Source organism: Phyllobates terribilis, unplaced genomic scaffold (genome assembly GCF_046119375.1).
Source record: "Phyllobates terribilis strain yellow unplaced genomic scaffold, ASM4611937v1 Scaffold_11__3_contigs__length_659146591, whole genome shotgun sequence".
NCBI lineage: Eukaryota > Metazoa > Chordata > Amphibia > Anura > Dendrobatidae > Phyllobates > Phyllobates terribilis.
The window spans coordinates 607960630-607976357 of NW_027362771.1; the positions used below are offsets into that span (position 1 = coordinate 607960630).

Here is a 15728-nt window from a genome sequence, read left to right on the forward strand (position 1 = left end):
TCTACCTTTCCTTCCATTTTACTGAGTCCATTAAAAACTGCCTTTCTACAGTCCAATCTTAAAATCTCAGTTTTCGCAGGTTTTCCACCTTTTGTAGTTCAAAAGTATAGGATAGAATTACCGCTGTCTCCTAAATTCTCAATCCCCTTTACTTCCTCAACTGTTTCCTAATTTTTGGTAAAAATTAGATCCAAATAAATAATGGCAGCGGTGGGATTTGAACCCACACCTCCGGAGAGACTGGAACCTTAATCCAGCGCCATTGACCGCTCGGCCACGCTACCTCATATAGATGTTCAAACTTATTTAAATCAGAAATTTGCTAATGATATAAATTGCGGGAAACATTGTATAACTAATTAGACAAAAATACAAATGTTATTATGCATGAGCATCGTAATTATCAGGGATTTGTTTGTACATTGACTCTGGGGCACCATTTTACAAAACATATGACTTGTATCCAGATATTTAACTAATCTTTCCTCTGTTGGCTCATCCACTAATTTTTAGATATCACTGAATTAGGTGGTATAGATTACTTGCTATGATCTCCCATATACAGGACCCTCAAACATGAAGGATTCCTACACCCCTGCCTGTACGTAACAGATAATCAGAAGCAGCAGCAAGGAAGACATTATACAGCAGTGCAGAGCAGTGTAACTATGAATTCATCACTAGGGTGACTTACTGGAAAGCAGCAGAAGCAGCATGGCTCTGTTTATGTTTGCTAATCACTCTGCTCATCCTGTATTGAAAATCCTAAAAAGGCAGCAGGGATATGAGCTAGCAGTTAGACTTCTTTTGACCAAGATTGATTTTGGCAAATTTTGAGAATGGTTGATCATTGATTGAACTGACATGGATGTAACATAGATGGTAAATTATGTAGTTAATTCTGATGCCTAAAGCCAACATGACTATTCATATGCCGTATTCATACGTATGACTTGCTCAAATGTTCCTTTTCTTCTACAGCACAGTGAAGATCACTTGATGTTACATTTGCTTTCTTAGAGAACACAGAAGCAAAACAGGAATTTAAAAGTTCAGTCTTCTCAACATCATTATTGACCACTTTACCCTTTTCATCCTTTAAAAATCCTATAGCATCTTTGGCTTTTCTTTAACTTTTGACTTACTTCCAAAATCCTTTCTTATTGCTTTTGGTCTCTCTTGCAAGCCTCAATTCATTACTGGCTTTAGCTCTTCTAACGCTAGCCCAGCTTTCCCTGCAGACAGCATTATATTCTTCTTTAGATATGAACCCTTTTTTCACTTGATATTCATTTCTTTGTTCCTTTTTAGCAAGCTTTTAAGTTCAGTATTCAGCCATCCTGGTCTCCATAAATGCTTTCCATTCTTCCTTCTTTTCGGGATTGTTACTGATTGTGCAGTGAGAATTTAATTTAGCAAAATCTCCCATCCTTCCTGGACATTTCTTTCCTTTAGAACATTCTACCTTTCCTTCCTTTTTACTGAGTCCATTAAAAACTGCCTTTCTACAGTCCAATCTTAAAATCTCAGTTTTCGCAGGTTTTCCACCTTTTGTAGTTCAAAAGTATAGGATAGAAATACCGCTGTCTCCTAAATTCTCAATCCCCTTTACGTCCTCAACTGTTTACTAATTTTTGGTAAAAATTAGATCCAAATAAATAATGGCAGCGGTGGGATTTGAACCCACGACTCCAGAGAGACTGGAGCCTTAATCCAGCACCTTAGACCGCTCGGCCACGCTACCTCATACGGATGTTCAAACTTATTTAAATCAGATATTTGCTAATGATATAAGTGGCAGAAAACATTGTATATCTAATTAGACAAAAATACAAATGTTATTATGCATGAGCAACGTAATTATCTGGGATTTGTTTGTACATTGACTCTGGGGCACCATTTTGCAAAACATATGACTTGTATCCAGATATTTAACTAATCTTTCCTCTGTTGGCTCAACCGCTAATGTTTAGATATCACTGAATTAGGTGGTATAGATTACTTGCTATGATCTCCCACATACAGGACACTCAAACTTGAAGGATTCCTACACCCCTGCCTGTACGTAACAGATAATCAGAAGCAGCAGCAAGGAAGACATTATACAGCAGTGCAGAGCAGTGTAGCTATGAATCCATCACTAGGGTGACTTACTGGAAAGCAGCAGAAGCAGCATGGCTCTGTTTATGTTTGCTAATCACTCTGCTCATCCTGTATTGATAATCCTAAAAAGGCAGCAGGGATATGAGCTAGCAGTTCGACTTCATTTGACCAAGATTGATTTTGGCAAATTTTGAGAATCGTTGATCATTGATTGAACTGACATCGATGTAACATAGATGGTAAATTATGTAATTAATTCTGATGCCTAAAGCCAACATGACTATTCATATGCCGTATTCTTATGTATGACTTGCTCACATGTTCCTTTTCTTCTACAGCACAGTGAAGATCACTTGATGTTACATTTCCTTTCTTAGAGAACACAGAAGCAAAACAAGAATTTAAAAGTTCAGTCTTCTCAACATCATTATTGACCACTTTACCCTTTTCATCCTTTAAAAATCCTATAGCATCTTTGGCTTTTCTTTAACTTTTGACTTACTTCCAAAATACTTTCTTATTGCTTTTGGTCTCTCTTGCAAGCCTCACTTCATTACTGGCTTTAGCTCTTCTAACGCTAGCCCAGCTTTCCCTGCAGACAGCATTATATTCTTCTTTAGATATGAACCCTTCTTTTCATTTGATATTCATTTCTTTGTTCCTTTTTAGCAAGCTTTTAAGTTCAGTATTCAGCCATCCTGGTCTCCATAAATGCTTTCCATTCTTCCTTCTTTTCGGGATTGTTACTGATTGTGCAGTGAGAATTAAATTTAGCAAAATCTCCCATCCTTCCTGGACATTTCTTTCCTTTAGAACATCCTACTTTTCCTTCCTTTTTACTGAGTCCATTAAAAACTGCCTTTCTACAGTCCAATCTTAAAATCTCAGTTTTCGCAGGTTTTCCACCTTTTGTAGTTCAAAAGTATAGGATAAAATTACCGCTGCCTCCTAAATTCTCAACCCCCTATACTTCCTCAACTGTTTCCCAATTTTTGGTAAAAATTAGATCCAAATAAATAATGGCAGCGGTTTGATTTGAACCCACGCCTCCAGAGAGACTGGAGCCTTAATCCAGCGCCTTAGACCGCTCGGCCACGCTACCTCATGCGGATGTTCAAACTTATTTAAATCAGAAATTTGCTAATGATATAAGTTGCGGAAGACATTGTATAACTAATTAGACAAAAATATAAATGTTATTATGCATGAGCAACGTAGTTATCAGGGATTTGTTTGTACATTGACTCTGGGGCGCCATTTTACAAAATATATGACTTGAATCCAGATATTTAACTAATCTTTCCTCTGTTAGCTCATCCGATAATTTTTCGATATCACTGTATTAGGTGGTATAGATTACTTGCTATGATCTCCCATATAGAGGACACTCAAACATGAAGGATTCCTACACCCCTGCCTGTACGTAACAGATAATCAGAAGCAGCAGCAAGGAAGTCATTATACAGCAGTGCAGAGCAATGTAGCTATGAGTTCATCACTAGGGTGACTTATTGGAAAGCAGCAGAAGCAGCATGGCTCTGTGTATGTTTGCTAATCACTCTGCTCATCCTCTATTGATAACCCTAAAATGGCTGCAGGGATATGAGCTAGCAGTTAGACTTCTTTTGACCAAGATTGATTTTGGCAAATTTTGAGAATGGTTGATCATTGATTGAACTGACATGGATGTAACAAAGATGGTAAATTATGTAATTAATTCTGATGCCTAAAGCTAACATGACCACTCATATGCAGTATTCATACGTATGACTTTTTCACATGTTCCTTTTCTTCTACAGCACAGTGAAGATCACTTGATGTTACATTTGCTTTCTTAGAGAACAGAGAAGCCAAATAGGAATTTAAAAGTTCAGTTTTCTCAACATCATTATTGACCACATTACCCTTTTCATCCTTTAAAAATCCTATAGCAACTTTGGCTTTTCTTTAACTTTTGACTTACTTCCAAAATCCTTTCTTATTGCTTTTGGTCTCTCTTGCAAGCCTCAATTCATTACTGGCTTTCGCTCTTCTAACACTAGCCCAGCTTTCCCTGCAGACAGCATTATATTCTTCTTTAGATATGAACCCTTCTTTCCATGTGATACTCATTTCTTTGTTCCTTTTTAGCAAGCTTTTAAGTTCAGTATTCAGCCATCCTGGTCTCAATAAATGCTTTCCATTCTTCCTTCTTTTCGGGATTGTTACTGATTGTGCAGTGAGAATTAAATTTAGCAAAATCTCCCATCCTTCCTTGACATTTCTTTCCTTTAGAACATCCTACCTTTCCTTCCTTTTTACTGAGTCCATTAAAAACTGCCTTTCTACAGTCCAATCTTAAAATCTCAGTTTTCGCAGGTTTTCCTCCTTTTGTAGTTCAAAATTATAGGATAGCATGATAGCTGCCTCCTAAGTTCTCAATCCCCTTTACATCCTCAACTGTTTCCTAAATTTTGGTAAAAATTAGATCCAAATACTTAATGGCAGTGGTGGGATTTGAAACCACGCCTCCAGAGAGACTGGAGCCTAAATCCAGCGCCGTAGACAGCTCGGCCACGCTACCTCTTACATATGTTTAATGTTATTTATATCAAAAGTTTGCTTTTGATGTAAGTCGCAGAAAATATTTTATATCCAATAATACAAAAAGACAAATGTTATTATGCAACAGCAACGTAATTATCAGGGAATTGTTTGTACATTGACTCTGGGGCACCAGTTTACAAAACATATGACTTGTATCCAGATATTTAACTAATCTTTCCTCTGTTGGCTCATCCGCTAATTTTTAGATATCACTGTATTAGGTGGTATAGATTACTTGCTATGATCTCCCATATATAGGACACTCAAACATGAAGGATTCCTACACCCCTGCCTGTATGTAACAGATAATCAGAAGCAGCAGCAAGGAAGACATTATACAGCAGTGCAGAGCAGTGTAGCTATGAATTCATCACTAGGGTGACTTACTGGAAAGCAGCAGAAGCAGCATGGCTCTGTTTATGTTTGCTAATCACTCTACTCATCCTGTATTGATAATCCTAAAAAGGCAGCAGGGATATGAGCTAGCAGTTAGACTTCTTTTGACCAAGATTGATTTTGGCAAATTTTGAGAATGGTTGATCATTGATTGAACTGACATGGATGTAACATAGATGGTAAATTATGTAGTTAATTCTGATGCCTAAAGCCAACATGACTATTCATATGCCGTATTCATACGTATGACTTGCTCACATGTTCCTTTTCTTCTACAGCACAGTGAAGATCACTTGATGTTACATTTGCTTTCTTAGAGAACACAGAAGCAAAACAGGAATTTAAAAGTTCAGTCTTCTCAACATCATTATTGACCACTTTACCCTTTTCATCCTTTAAAAATCCTATAGCATCTTTGGCTTTTCTTTAACTTTTGACTTACTTCCAAAATCCTTTCGTATTGCTTTTGGTCTCTCTTGCAAGCCTCACTTCATTACTGGCTTTAGCTCTTCTAACGCTAGCCCAGCTTTCCCTGCAGACAGCATTATATTCTTCTTTAGATATGAACCCTTCTTTTCATTTGATATTCATTTCTTTGTTCCTTTTTAGCAAGCTTTTAAGTTCAGTATTCAGCCATCCTGGTCTCCATAAATGCTTTCCATTCTTCCTTCTTTTCGGGATTGTTACTGATTGTGCAGTGAGAATTAAATTTAGCAAAATCTCCCATCCTTCCTGGACATTTCTTTCCTTTAGAACATCCTACTTTTCCTTCCTTTTTACTGAGTCCATTAAAAACTGCCTTTCTACAGTCCAATCTTAAAATCTCAGTTTTCGCAGGTTTTCCTCCTTTTGTAGTTCAAAATTATAGGATAGCATGATCGCTGCCTCCTAAGTTCTCAATCCCCTTTACATCCTCAACTGTTTCCTAAATTTTGGTAAAAATTAGATCCAAATACTTAATGGCAGTGGTGGGATTTGAACCCACGCCTCCAGAGAGACTGGAGCCTAAATCCAGCGCCGTAGACAGCTCGGCCACGCTACCTCTTACATATGTTTAATGTTATTTATATCAAAAGTTTGCTTTTGATGTAAGTCGCAGAAAATATTTTATATCCAATAATACAAAAAGACAAATGTTATTATGCAACAGCAACGTAATTATCAGGGAATTGTTTGTACATTGACTCTGGGGCACCAGTTTACAAAACATATGACTTGTATCCAGATATTTAACTAATCTTTCCTCTGTTGGCTCATCCGCTAATTTTTAGATATCACTGTATTAGGTGGTATAGATTACTTGCTATGATCTCCCATATATAGGACACTCAAACATGAAGGATTCCTACACCCCTGCCTGTATGTAACAGATAATCAGAAGCAGCAGCAAGGAAGACATTATACAGCAGTGCAGAGCAGTGTAGCTATGAATTCATCACTAGGGTGACTTACTGGAAAGCAGCAGAAGCAGCATGGCTCTGTTTATGTTTGCTAATCACTCTACTCATCCTGTATTGATAATCCTAAAAAGGCAGCAGGGATATGAGCTAGCAGTTAGACTTCTTTTGACCAAGATTGATTTTGGCAAATTTTGAGAATGGTTGATCATTGATTGAACTGACATGGATGTAACATAGATGGTAAATTATGTAGTTAATTCTGATGCCTAAGGCCAACATGACTATTCATATGCCGTATTCATACGTATGACTTGCTCACATGTTCCTTTTCTTCTACAGCACAGTGAAGATCACTTGATGTTACATTTGCTTTCTTAGAGAACACAGAAGCAAAACAGGAATTTAAAAGTTCAGTCTTCTCAACATCATTATTGACCACTTTACCCTTTTCATCCTTTAAAAATCCTATAGCATCTTTGGCTTTTCTTTAACTTTTGACTTACTTCCAAAATCCTTTCGTATTGCTTTTGGTCTCTCTTGCAAGCCTCACTTCATTACTGGCTTTAGCTCTTCTAACGCTAGCCCACCTTTCCCTGCAGACAGCATTATATTCTTCTTTAGATATGAACCCTTCTTTTCACTTGATATTCATTTCTTTGTTCCTTTTTAGCAAGCTTTTAAGTTCAGTATTCAGCCATCCTGGTCTCCATAAATGCTTTCCATTCTTCCTTCTTTTCGGGATTGTTACTGATTGTGCAATGAGAATTTAATTTATCAAAACCTCCCATCCTTCCTGGACATTTCTTTCCTTTAGAACATCCTATTTTTCCTTCCTTTTTACTGAGTCCATTAAAAACTACCTTTCTACAGTTCAATCTTAAAATCTCAGTTTTCGCAGGTTTTCCACCTTTTGTAGTTCAAAAGTATAGGATAAAATTACCGCTGCCTCCTAAATTCTCAACCCCCTATACTTCCTCAACTGTTTCCTAATTTTTGGTAAAAATTAGATCCAAATAAATAATGGCAGCGGTGGGTTTTGAACCCACGCCTCCAGAGAGACTGGAGCCTTAATCCAGCGCCTTAGACCGCTCGGCCACGCTACCTCATACGGATGCTCAAACTTATTTAAATCAGAAATTTGCTAATGATATAAGTTGCGGAAAACATTGTATAACTAATTAGACAAAAATACAAATGTTATTATGCATGAGCAACGCAGTTATCAGGGATTTGTTTGTAAATTTACTCTAGGGCACCATTTTACAAAACATATGACTTGTATCCAGATATTTAACTAATCTTTCCTCTGTTGGCTCATCCACTAATTTTTAGATATCACTGAATTAGGAGGTATAGATTACTTGCTATGATCTCCCATATACAGGACCCTCAAACATGAAGGATTCCTACACCCCTGCCTGTACGTAACAGATAATCAGAAGCAGCAGCAAGGAAGACATTATACAGCAGTGCAGAGCAGTGTAGCTATGAATTCATCACTAGGGTGACTTACTGGAAAGCAGCAGAAGCAGCATGGCTCTGTTTATGTTTGCTAATCACTCTAATCATCCTGTATTGATAATACTAAAAAGGCAGCAGGGATATGAGCTAGCAGTTAGACTTCTTTTGACCAAGATTGATTTTGGCAAATTTTGAGAATGGTTGATCATTGATTGAACTGACATGGATGTAACATAGATGGTAAATTATGTAGTTAATTCTGATGCCTAAAGCCAACATGACTATTCATATGCCGTATTCATACGTATGACTTGCTCACATGTTCCTTTTCTTCTACAGCACAGTGAAGATCACTTGATGTTACATTTGCTTTCTTAGAGAACACAGAAGCAAAACAGGAATTTAAAAGTTCAGTCTTCTCAACATCCTTATTGACCACTTTACCCTTTTCATACTTTAAAAATCCTATAGCATCTTTGGCTTTTCTTTAACTTTTGACTTACTTCCAAAATCCTTTCGTATTGCTTTTGGTCTCTCCTGCAAACCTCAATTCATTACTGGCTTTAGCTCTTCTAACGCTAGCCCACCTTTCCCTGCAGACAGCATTATATTCTTCTTTAGATATGAACCCTTCTTTTCACTTGATATTCATTTCTTTGTTCCTTTTTAGCAAGCTTTTAAGTTCAGTATTCAGCCATCCTGGTCTCCATAAATGCTTTCCATTCTTCCTTCTTTTCGGGATTGTTACTGATTGTGCAGTGAGAATTTAAATTATCAAAACCTCCCATCCTTCCTGGACATTTCTTTCCTTTAGAACATTCTACCTTTCCTTCCATTTTACTGAGTCCATTAAAAACTGCCTTTCTACAGTCCAATCTTAAAATCTCAGTTTTCGCAGGTTTTCCACCTTTTGTAGTTCAAAAGTATAGGATAGAATTACCGCTGTCTCCTAAATTCTCAATCCCCTTTACTTCCTCAACTGTTTCCTAATTTTTGGTAAAAATTAGATCCAAATAAATAATGGCAGCGGTGGGATTTGAACCCACACCTCCGGAGAGACTGGAACCTTAATCCAGCGCCATAGACCGCTCGGCCACGCTACCTCATATAGATGTTCAAACTTATTTAAATCAGAAATTTGCTAATGATATAAATTGCGGGAAACATTGTATAACTAATTAGACAAAAATACAAATGTTATTATGCATGAGCATCGTAATTATCAGGGATTTGTTTGTACATTGACTCTGGGGCACCATTTTACAAAACATATGACTTGTATCCAGATATTTAACTAATCTTTCCTCTGTTGGCTCATCCACTAATTTTTAGATATCACTGAATTAGGTGGTATAGATTACTTGCTATGATCTCCCATATACAGGACCCTCAAACATGAAGGATTCCTACACCCCTGCCTGTACGTAACAGATAATCAGAAGCAGCAGCAAGGAAGACATTATACAGCAGTGCAGAGCAGTGTAACTATGAATTCATCACTAGGGTGACTTACTGGAAAGCAGCAGAAGCAGCATGGCTCTGTTTATGTTTGCTAATCACTCTGCTCATCCTGTATTGAAAATCCTAAAAAGGCAGCAGGGATATGAGCTAGCAGTTAGACTTCTTTTGACCAAGATTGATTTTGGCAAATTTTGAGAATGGTTGATCATTGATTGAACTGACATGGATGTAACATAGATTGTAAATTATGTAGTTAATTCTGATGCCTAAAGCCAACATGACTATTCATATGCCGTATTCATACGTATGACTTGCTCAAATGTTCCTTTTCTTCTACAGCACAGTGAAGATCACTTGATGTTACATTTGCTTTCTTAGAGAACACAGAAGCAAAACAGGAATTTAAAAGTTCAGTCTTCTCAACATCATTATTGACCACTTTACCCTTTTCATCCTTTAAAAATCCTATAGCATCTTTGGCTTTTCTTTAACTTTTGACTTACTTCCAAAATCCTTTCTTATTGCTTTTGGTCTCTCTTGCAAGCCTCAATTCATTACTGGCTTTAGCTCTTCTAACGCTAGCCCAGCTTTCCCTGCAGACAGCATTATATTCTTCTTTAGATATGAACCCTTTTTTCACTTGATATTCATTTCTTTGTTCCTTTTTAGCAAGCTTTTAAGTTCAGTATTCAGCCATCCTGGTCTCCATAAATGCTTTCCATTCTTCCTTCTTTTCGGGATTGTTACTGATTGTGCAGTGAGAATTTAATTTAGCAAAATCTCCCATCCTTCCTGGACATTTCTTTCCTTTAGAACATTCTACCTTTCCTTCCTTTTTACTGAGTCCATTAAAAACTGCCTTTCTACAGTCCAATCTTAAAATCTCAGTTTTCGCAGGTTTTCCACCTTTTGTAGTTCAAAAGTATAGGATAGAAATACCGCTGTCTCCTAAATTCTCAATCCCCTTTACGTCCTCAACTGTTTACTAATTTTTGGTAAAAATTAGATCCAAATAAATAATGGCAGCGGTGGGATTTGAACCCACGCCTCCAGAGAGACTGGAGCCTTAATCCAGCACCTTAGACCGCTCGGCCACGCTACCTCATACGGATGTTCAAACTTATTTAAATCAGATATTTGCTAATGATATAAGTGGCAGAAAACATTGTATATCTAATTAGACAAAAATACAAATGTTATTATGCATGAGCAACGTAATTATCAGGGATTTGTTTGTACATTGACTCTGGGGCACCATTTTGCAAAACATATGACTTGTATCCAGATATTTAACTAATCTTTCCTCTGTTGGCTCAACCGCTAATGTTTAGATATCACTGAATTAGGTGGTATAGATTACTTGCTATGATCTCCCACATACAGGACACTCAAACTTGAAGGATTCCTACACCCCTGCCTGTACGTAACAGATAATCAGAAGCAGCAGCAAGGAAGACATTATACAGCAGTGCAGAGCAGTGTAGCTATGAATCCATCACTAGGGTGACTTACTGGAAAGCAGCAGAAGCAGCATGGCTCTGTTTATGTTTGCTAATCACTCTGCTCATCCTGTATTGATAATCCTAAAAAGGCAGCAGGGATATGAGCTAGCAGTTCGACTTCATTTGACCAAGATTGATTTTGGCAAATTTTGAGAATCGTTGATCATTGATTGAACTGACATCGATGTAACATAGATGGTAAATTATGTAATTAATTCTGATGCCTAAAGCCAACATGACTATTCATATGCCGTATTCTTATGTATGACTTGCTCACATGTTCCTTTTCTTCTACAGCACAGTGAAGATCACTTGATGTTACATTTCCTTTCTTAGAGAACACAGAAGCAAAACAAGAATTTAAAAGTTCAGTCTTCTCAACATCATTATTGACCACTTTACCCTTTTCATCCTTTAAAAATCCTATAGCATCTTTGGCTTTTCTTTAACTTTTGACTTACTTCCAAAATACTTTCTTATTGCTTTTGGTCTCTCTTGCAAGCCTCACTTCATTACTGGCTTTAGCTCTTCTAACGCTAGCCCAGCTTTCCCTGCAGACAGCATTATATTCTTCTTTAGATATGAACCCTTCTTTTCATTTGATATTCATTTCTTTGTTCCTTTTTAGCAAGCTTTTAAGTTCAGTATTCAGCCATCCTGGTCTCCATAAATGCTTTCCATTCTTCCTTCTTTTCGGGATTGTTACTGATTGTGCAGTGAGAATTAAATTTAGCAAAATCTCCCATCCTTCCTGGACATTTCTTTCCTTTAGAACATCCTACTTTTCCTTCCTTTTTACTGAGTCCATTAAAAACTGCCTTTCTACAGTCCAATCTTAAAATCTCAGTTTTCGCAGGTTTTCCACCTTTTGTAGTTCAAAAGTATAGGATAAAATTACCGCTGCCTCCTAAATTCTCAACCCCCTATACTTCCTCAACTGTTTCCCAATTTTTGGTAAAAATTAGATCCAAATAAATAATGGCAGCGGTTTGATTTGAACCCACGCCTCCAGAGAGACTGGAGCCTTAATCCAGCGCCTTAGACCGCTCGGCCACGCTACCTCATGCGGATGTTCAAACTTATTTAAATCAGAAATTTGCTAATGATATAAGTTGCGGAAGACATTGTATAACTAATTAGACAAAAATATAAATGTTATTATGCATGAGCAACGTAGTTATCAGGGATTTGTTTGTACATTGACTCTGGGGCGCCATTTTACAAAATATATGACTTGAATCCAGATATTTAACTAATCTTTCCTCTGTTAGCTCATCCGATAATTTTTAGATATCACTGTATTAGGTGGTATAGATTACTTGCTATGATCTCCCATATAGAGGACACTCAAACATGAAGGATTCCTACACCCCTGCCTGTACGTAACAGATAATCAGAAGCAGCAGCAAGGAAGTCATTATACAGCAGTGCAGAGCAATGTAGCTATGAGTTCATCACTAGGGTGACTTATTGGAAAGCAGCAGAAGCAGCATGGCTCTGTGTATGTTTGCTAATCACTCTGCTCATCCTCTATTGATAACCCTAAAATGGCTGCAGGGATATGAGCTAGCAGTTAGACTTCTTTTGACCAAGATTGATTTTGGCAAATTTTGAGAATGGTTGATCATTGATTGAACTGACATGGATGTAACAAAGATGGTAAATTATGTAATTAATTCTGATGCCTAAAGCTAACATGACCACTCATATGCAGTATTCATACGTATGACTTTTTCACATGTTCCTTTTCTTCTACAGCACAGTGAAGATCACTTGATGTTACATTTGCTTTCTTAGAGAACAGAGAAGCCAAATAGGAATTTAAAAGTTCAGTTTTCTCAACATCATTATTGACCACATTACCCTTTTCATCCTTTAAAAATCCTATAGCAACTTTGGCTTTTCTTTAACTTTTGACTTACTTCCAAAATCCTTTCTTATTGCTTTTGGTCTCTCTTGCAAGCCTCAATTCATTACTGGCTTTCGCTCTTCTAACACTAGCCCAGCTTTCCCTGCAGACAGCATTATATTCTTCTTTAGATATGAACCCTTCTTTCCATGTGATACTCATTTCTTTGTTCCTTTTTAGCAAGCTTTTAAGTTCAGTATTCAGCCATCCTGGTCTCAATAAATGCTTTCCATTCTTCCTTCTTTTCGGGATTGTTACTGATTGTGCAGTGAGAATTAAATTTAGCAAAATCTCCCATCCTTCCTTGACATTTCTTTCCTTTAGAACATCCTACCTTTCCTTCCTTTTTACTGAGTCCATTAAAAACTGCCTTTCTACAGTCCAATCTTAAAATCTCAGTTTTCGCAGGTTTTCCTCCTTTTGTAGTTCAAAATTATAGGATAGCATGATCGCTGCCTCCTAAGTTCTCAATCCCCTTTACATCCTCAACTGTTTCCTAAATTTTGGTAAAAATTAGATCCAAATAATTAATGGCAGTGGTGGGATTTGAACCCACGCCTCCAGAGAGACTGGAGCCTAAATCCAGCGCCGTAGACAGCTCGGCCACGCTACCTCTTACATATGTTTAATGTTATTTATATCAAAAGTTTGCTTTTGATGTAAGTCGCAGAAAATATTTTATATCCAATAATACAAAAAGACAAATGTTATTATGCAACAGCAACGTAATTATCAGGGAATTGTTTGTACATTGACTCTGGGGCACCAGTTTACAAAACATATGACTTGTATCCAGATATTTAACTAATCTTTCCTCTGTTGGCTCATCCGCTAATTTTTAGATATCACTGTATTAGGTGGTATAGATTACTTGCTATGATCTCCCATATATAGGACACTCAAACATGAAGGATTCCTACACCCCTGCCTGTATGTAACAGATAATCAGAAGCAGCAGCAAGGAAGACATTATACAGCAGTGCAGAGCAGTGTAGCTATGAATTCATCACTAGGGTGACTTACTGGAAAGCAGCAGAAGCAGCATGGCTCTGTTTATGTTTGCTAATCACTCTACTCATCCTGTATTGATAATCCTAAAAAGGCAGCAGGGATATGAGCTAGCAGTTAGACTTCTTTTGACCAAGATTGATTTTGGCAAATTTTGAGAATGGTTGATCATTGATTGAACTGACATGGATGTAACATAGATGGTAAATTATGTAGTTAATTCTGATGCCTAAAGCCAACATGACTATTCATATGCCGTATTCATACGTATGACTTGCTCACATGTTCCTTTTCTTCTACAGCACAGTGAAGATCACTTGATGTTACATTTGCTTTCTTAGAGAACACAGAAGCAAAACAGGAATTTAAAAGTTCAGTCTTCTCAACATCATTATTGACCACTTTACCCTTTTCATCCTTTAAAAATCCTATAGCATCTTTGGCTTTTCTTTAACTTTTGACTTACTTCCAAAATCCTTTCGTATTGCTTTTGGTCTCTCTTGCAAGCCTCACTTCATTACTGGCTTTAGCTCTTCTAACGCTAGCCCACCTTTCCCTGCAGACAGCATTATATTCTTCTTTAGATATGAACCCTTCTTTTCACTTGATATTCATTTCTTTGTTCCTTTTTAGCAAGCTTTTAAGTTCAGTATTCAGCCATCCTGGTCTCCATAAATGCTTTCCATTCTTCCTTCTTTTCGGGATTGTTACTGATTGTGCAATGAGAATTTAATTTATCAAAACCTCCCATCCTTCCTGGACATTTCTTTCCTTTAGAACATCCTATTTTTCCTTCCTTTTTACTGAGTCCATTAAAAACTACCTTTCTACAGTTCAATCTTAAAATCTCAGTTTTCGCAGGTTTTCCACCTTTTGTAGTTCAAAAGTATAGGATAAAATTACCGCTGCCTCCTAAATTCTCAACCCCCTATACTTCCTCAACTGTTTCCTAATTTTTGGTAAAAATTAGATCCAAATAAATAATGGCAGCGGTGGGTTTTGAACCCACGCCTCCAGAGAGACTGGAGCCTTAATCCAGCGCCTTAGACCGCTCGGCCACGCTACCTCATACGGATGCTCAAACTTATTTAAATCAGAAATTTGCTAATGATATAAGTTGCGGAAAACATTGTATAACTAATTAGACAAAAATACAAATGTTATTATGCATGAGCAACGCAGTTATCAGGGATTTGTTTGTAAATTTACTCTAGGGCACCATTTTACAAAACATATGACTTGTATCCAGATATTTAACTAATCTTTCCTCTGTTGGCTCATCCACTAATTTTTAGATATCACTGAATTAGGAGGTATAGATTACTTGCTATGATCTCCCATATACAGGACCCTCAAACATGAAGGATTCCTACACCCCTGCCTGTACGTAACAGATAATCAGAAGCAGCAGCAAGGAAGACATTATACAGCAGTGCAGAGCAGTGTAGCTATGAATTCATCACTAGGGTGACTTACTGGAAAGCAGCAGAAGCAGCATGGCTCTGTTTATGTTTGCTAATCACTCTAATCATCCTGTATTGATAATACTAAAAAGGCAGCAGGGATATGAGCTAGCAGTTAGACTTCTTTTGACCAAGATTGATTTTGGCAAATTTTGAGAATGGTTGATCATTGATTGAACTGACATGGATGTAACATAGATGGTAAATTATGTAGTTAATTCTGATGCCTAAAGCCAACATGACTATTCATATGCCGTATTCATACGTATGACTTGCTCACATGTTCCTTTTCTTCTACAGCACAGTGAAGATCACTTGATGTTACATTTGCTTTCTTAGAGAACACAGAAGCAAAACAGGAATTTAAAAGTTCAGTCTTCTCAACATCCTTATTGACCACTTTACCCTTTTCATACTTTAAAAATCCTATAGCATCTTT

General features: G+C 37.2%; 8 non-coding genes across 8 annotated transcripts; all 8 read right to left on the reverse strand.

The window, feature by feature from the left end:
• Window positions 1-202: 202 nt before the first annotated feature.
• Window positions 203-284, reverse strand: TRNAL-AAG (transfer RNA leucine (anticodon AAG)). Its single transcript has one exon. It is a non-coding gene; the product is annotated as a tRNA-Leu (tRNA).
• A 1378-nt stretch (window positions 285-1662) lies between these two features.
• TRNAL-AAG (transfer RNA leucine (anticodon AAG)) lies at window positions 1663-1744 on the reverse strand. The gene has a single exon. It is a non-coding gene; the product is annotated as a tRNA-Leu (tRNA).
• A 1379-nt stretch (window positions 1745-3123) lies between these two features.
• Window positions 3124-3205, reverse strand: TRNAL-AAG (transfer RNA leucine (anticodon AAG)). The gene has a single exon. It is a non-coding gene; the product is annotated as a tRNA-Leu (tRNA).
• A 4301-nt stretch (window positions 3206-7506) lies between these two features.
• Window positions 7507-7588, reverse strand: TRNAL-AAG (transfer RNA leucine (anticodon AAG)). The gene has a single exon. It is a non-coding gene; the product is annotated as a tRNA-Leu (tRNA).
• Window positions 7589-8967: 1379 nt separating this feature from the next.
• Window positions 8968-9049, reverse strand: TRNAL-AAG (transfer RNA leucine (anticodon AAG)). The gene has a single exon. It is a non-coding gene; the product is annotated as a tRNA-Leu (tRNA).
• Window positions 9050-10427: 1378 nt separating this feature from the next.
• On the reverse strand, window positions 10428-10509 carry TRNAL-AAG (transfer RNA leucine (anticodon AAG)). Its single transcript has one exon. It is a non-coding gene; the product is annotated as a tRNA-Leu (tRNA).
• A 1379-nt stretch (window positions 10510-11888) lies between these two features.
• On the reverse strand, window positions 11889-11970 carry TRNAL-AAG (transfer RNA leucine (anticodon AAG)). The gene has a single exon. It is a non-coding gene; the product is annotated as a tRNA-Leu (tRNA).
• A 2840-nt stretch (window positions 11971-14810) lies between these two features.
• Window positions 14811-14892, reverse strand: TRNAL-AAG (transfer RNA leucine (anticodon AAG)). The gene has a single exon. It is a non-coding gene; the product is annotated as a tRNA-Leu (tRNA).
• Window positions 14893-15728: the final 836 nt, after the last annotated feature.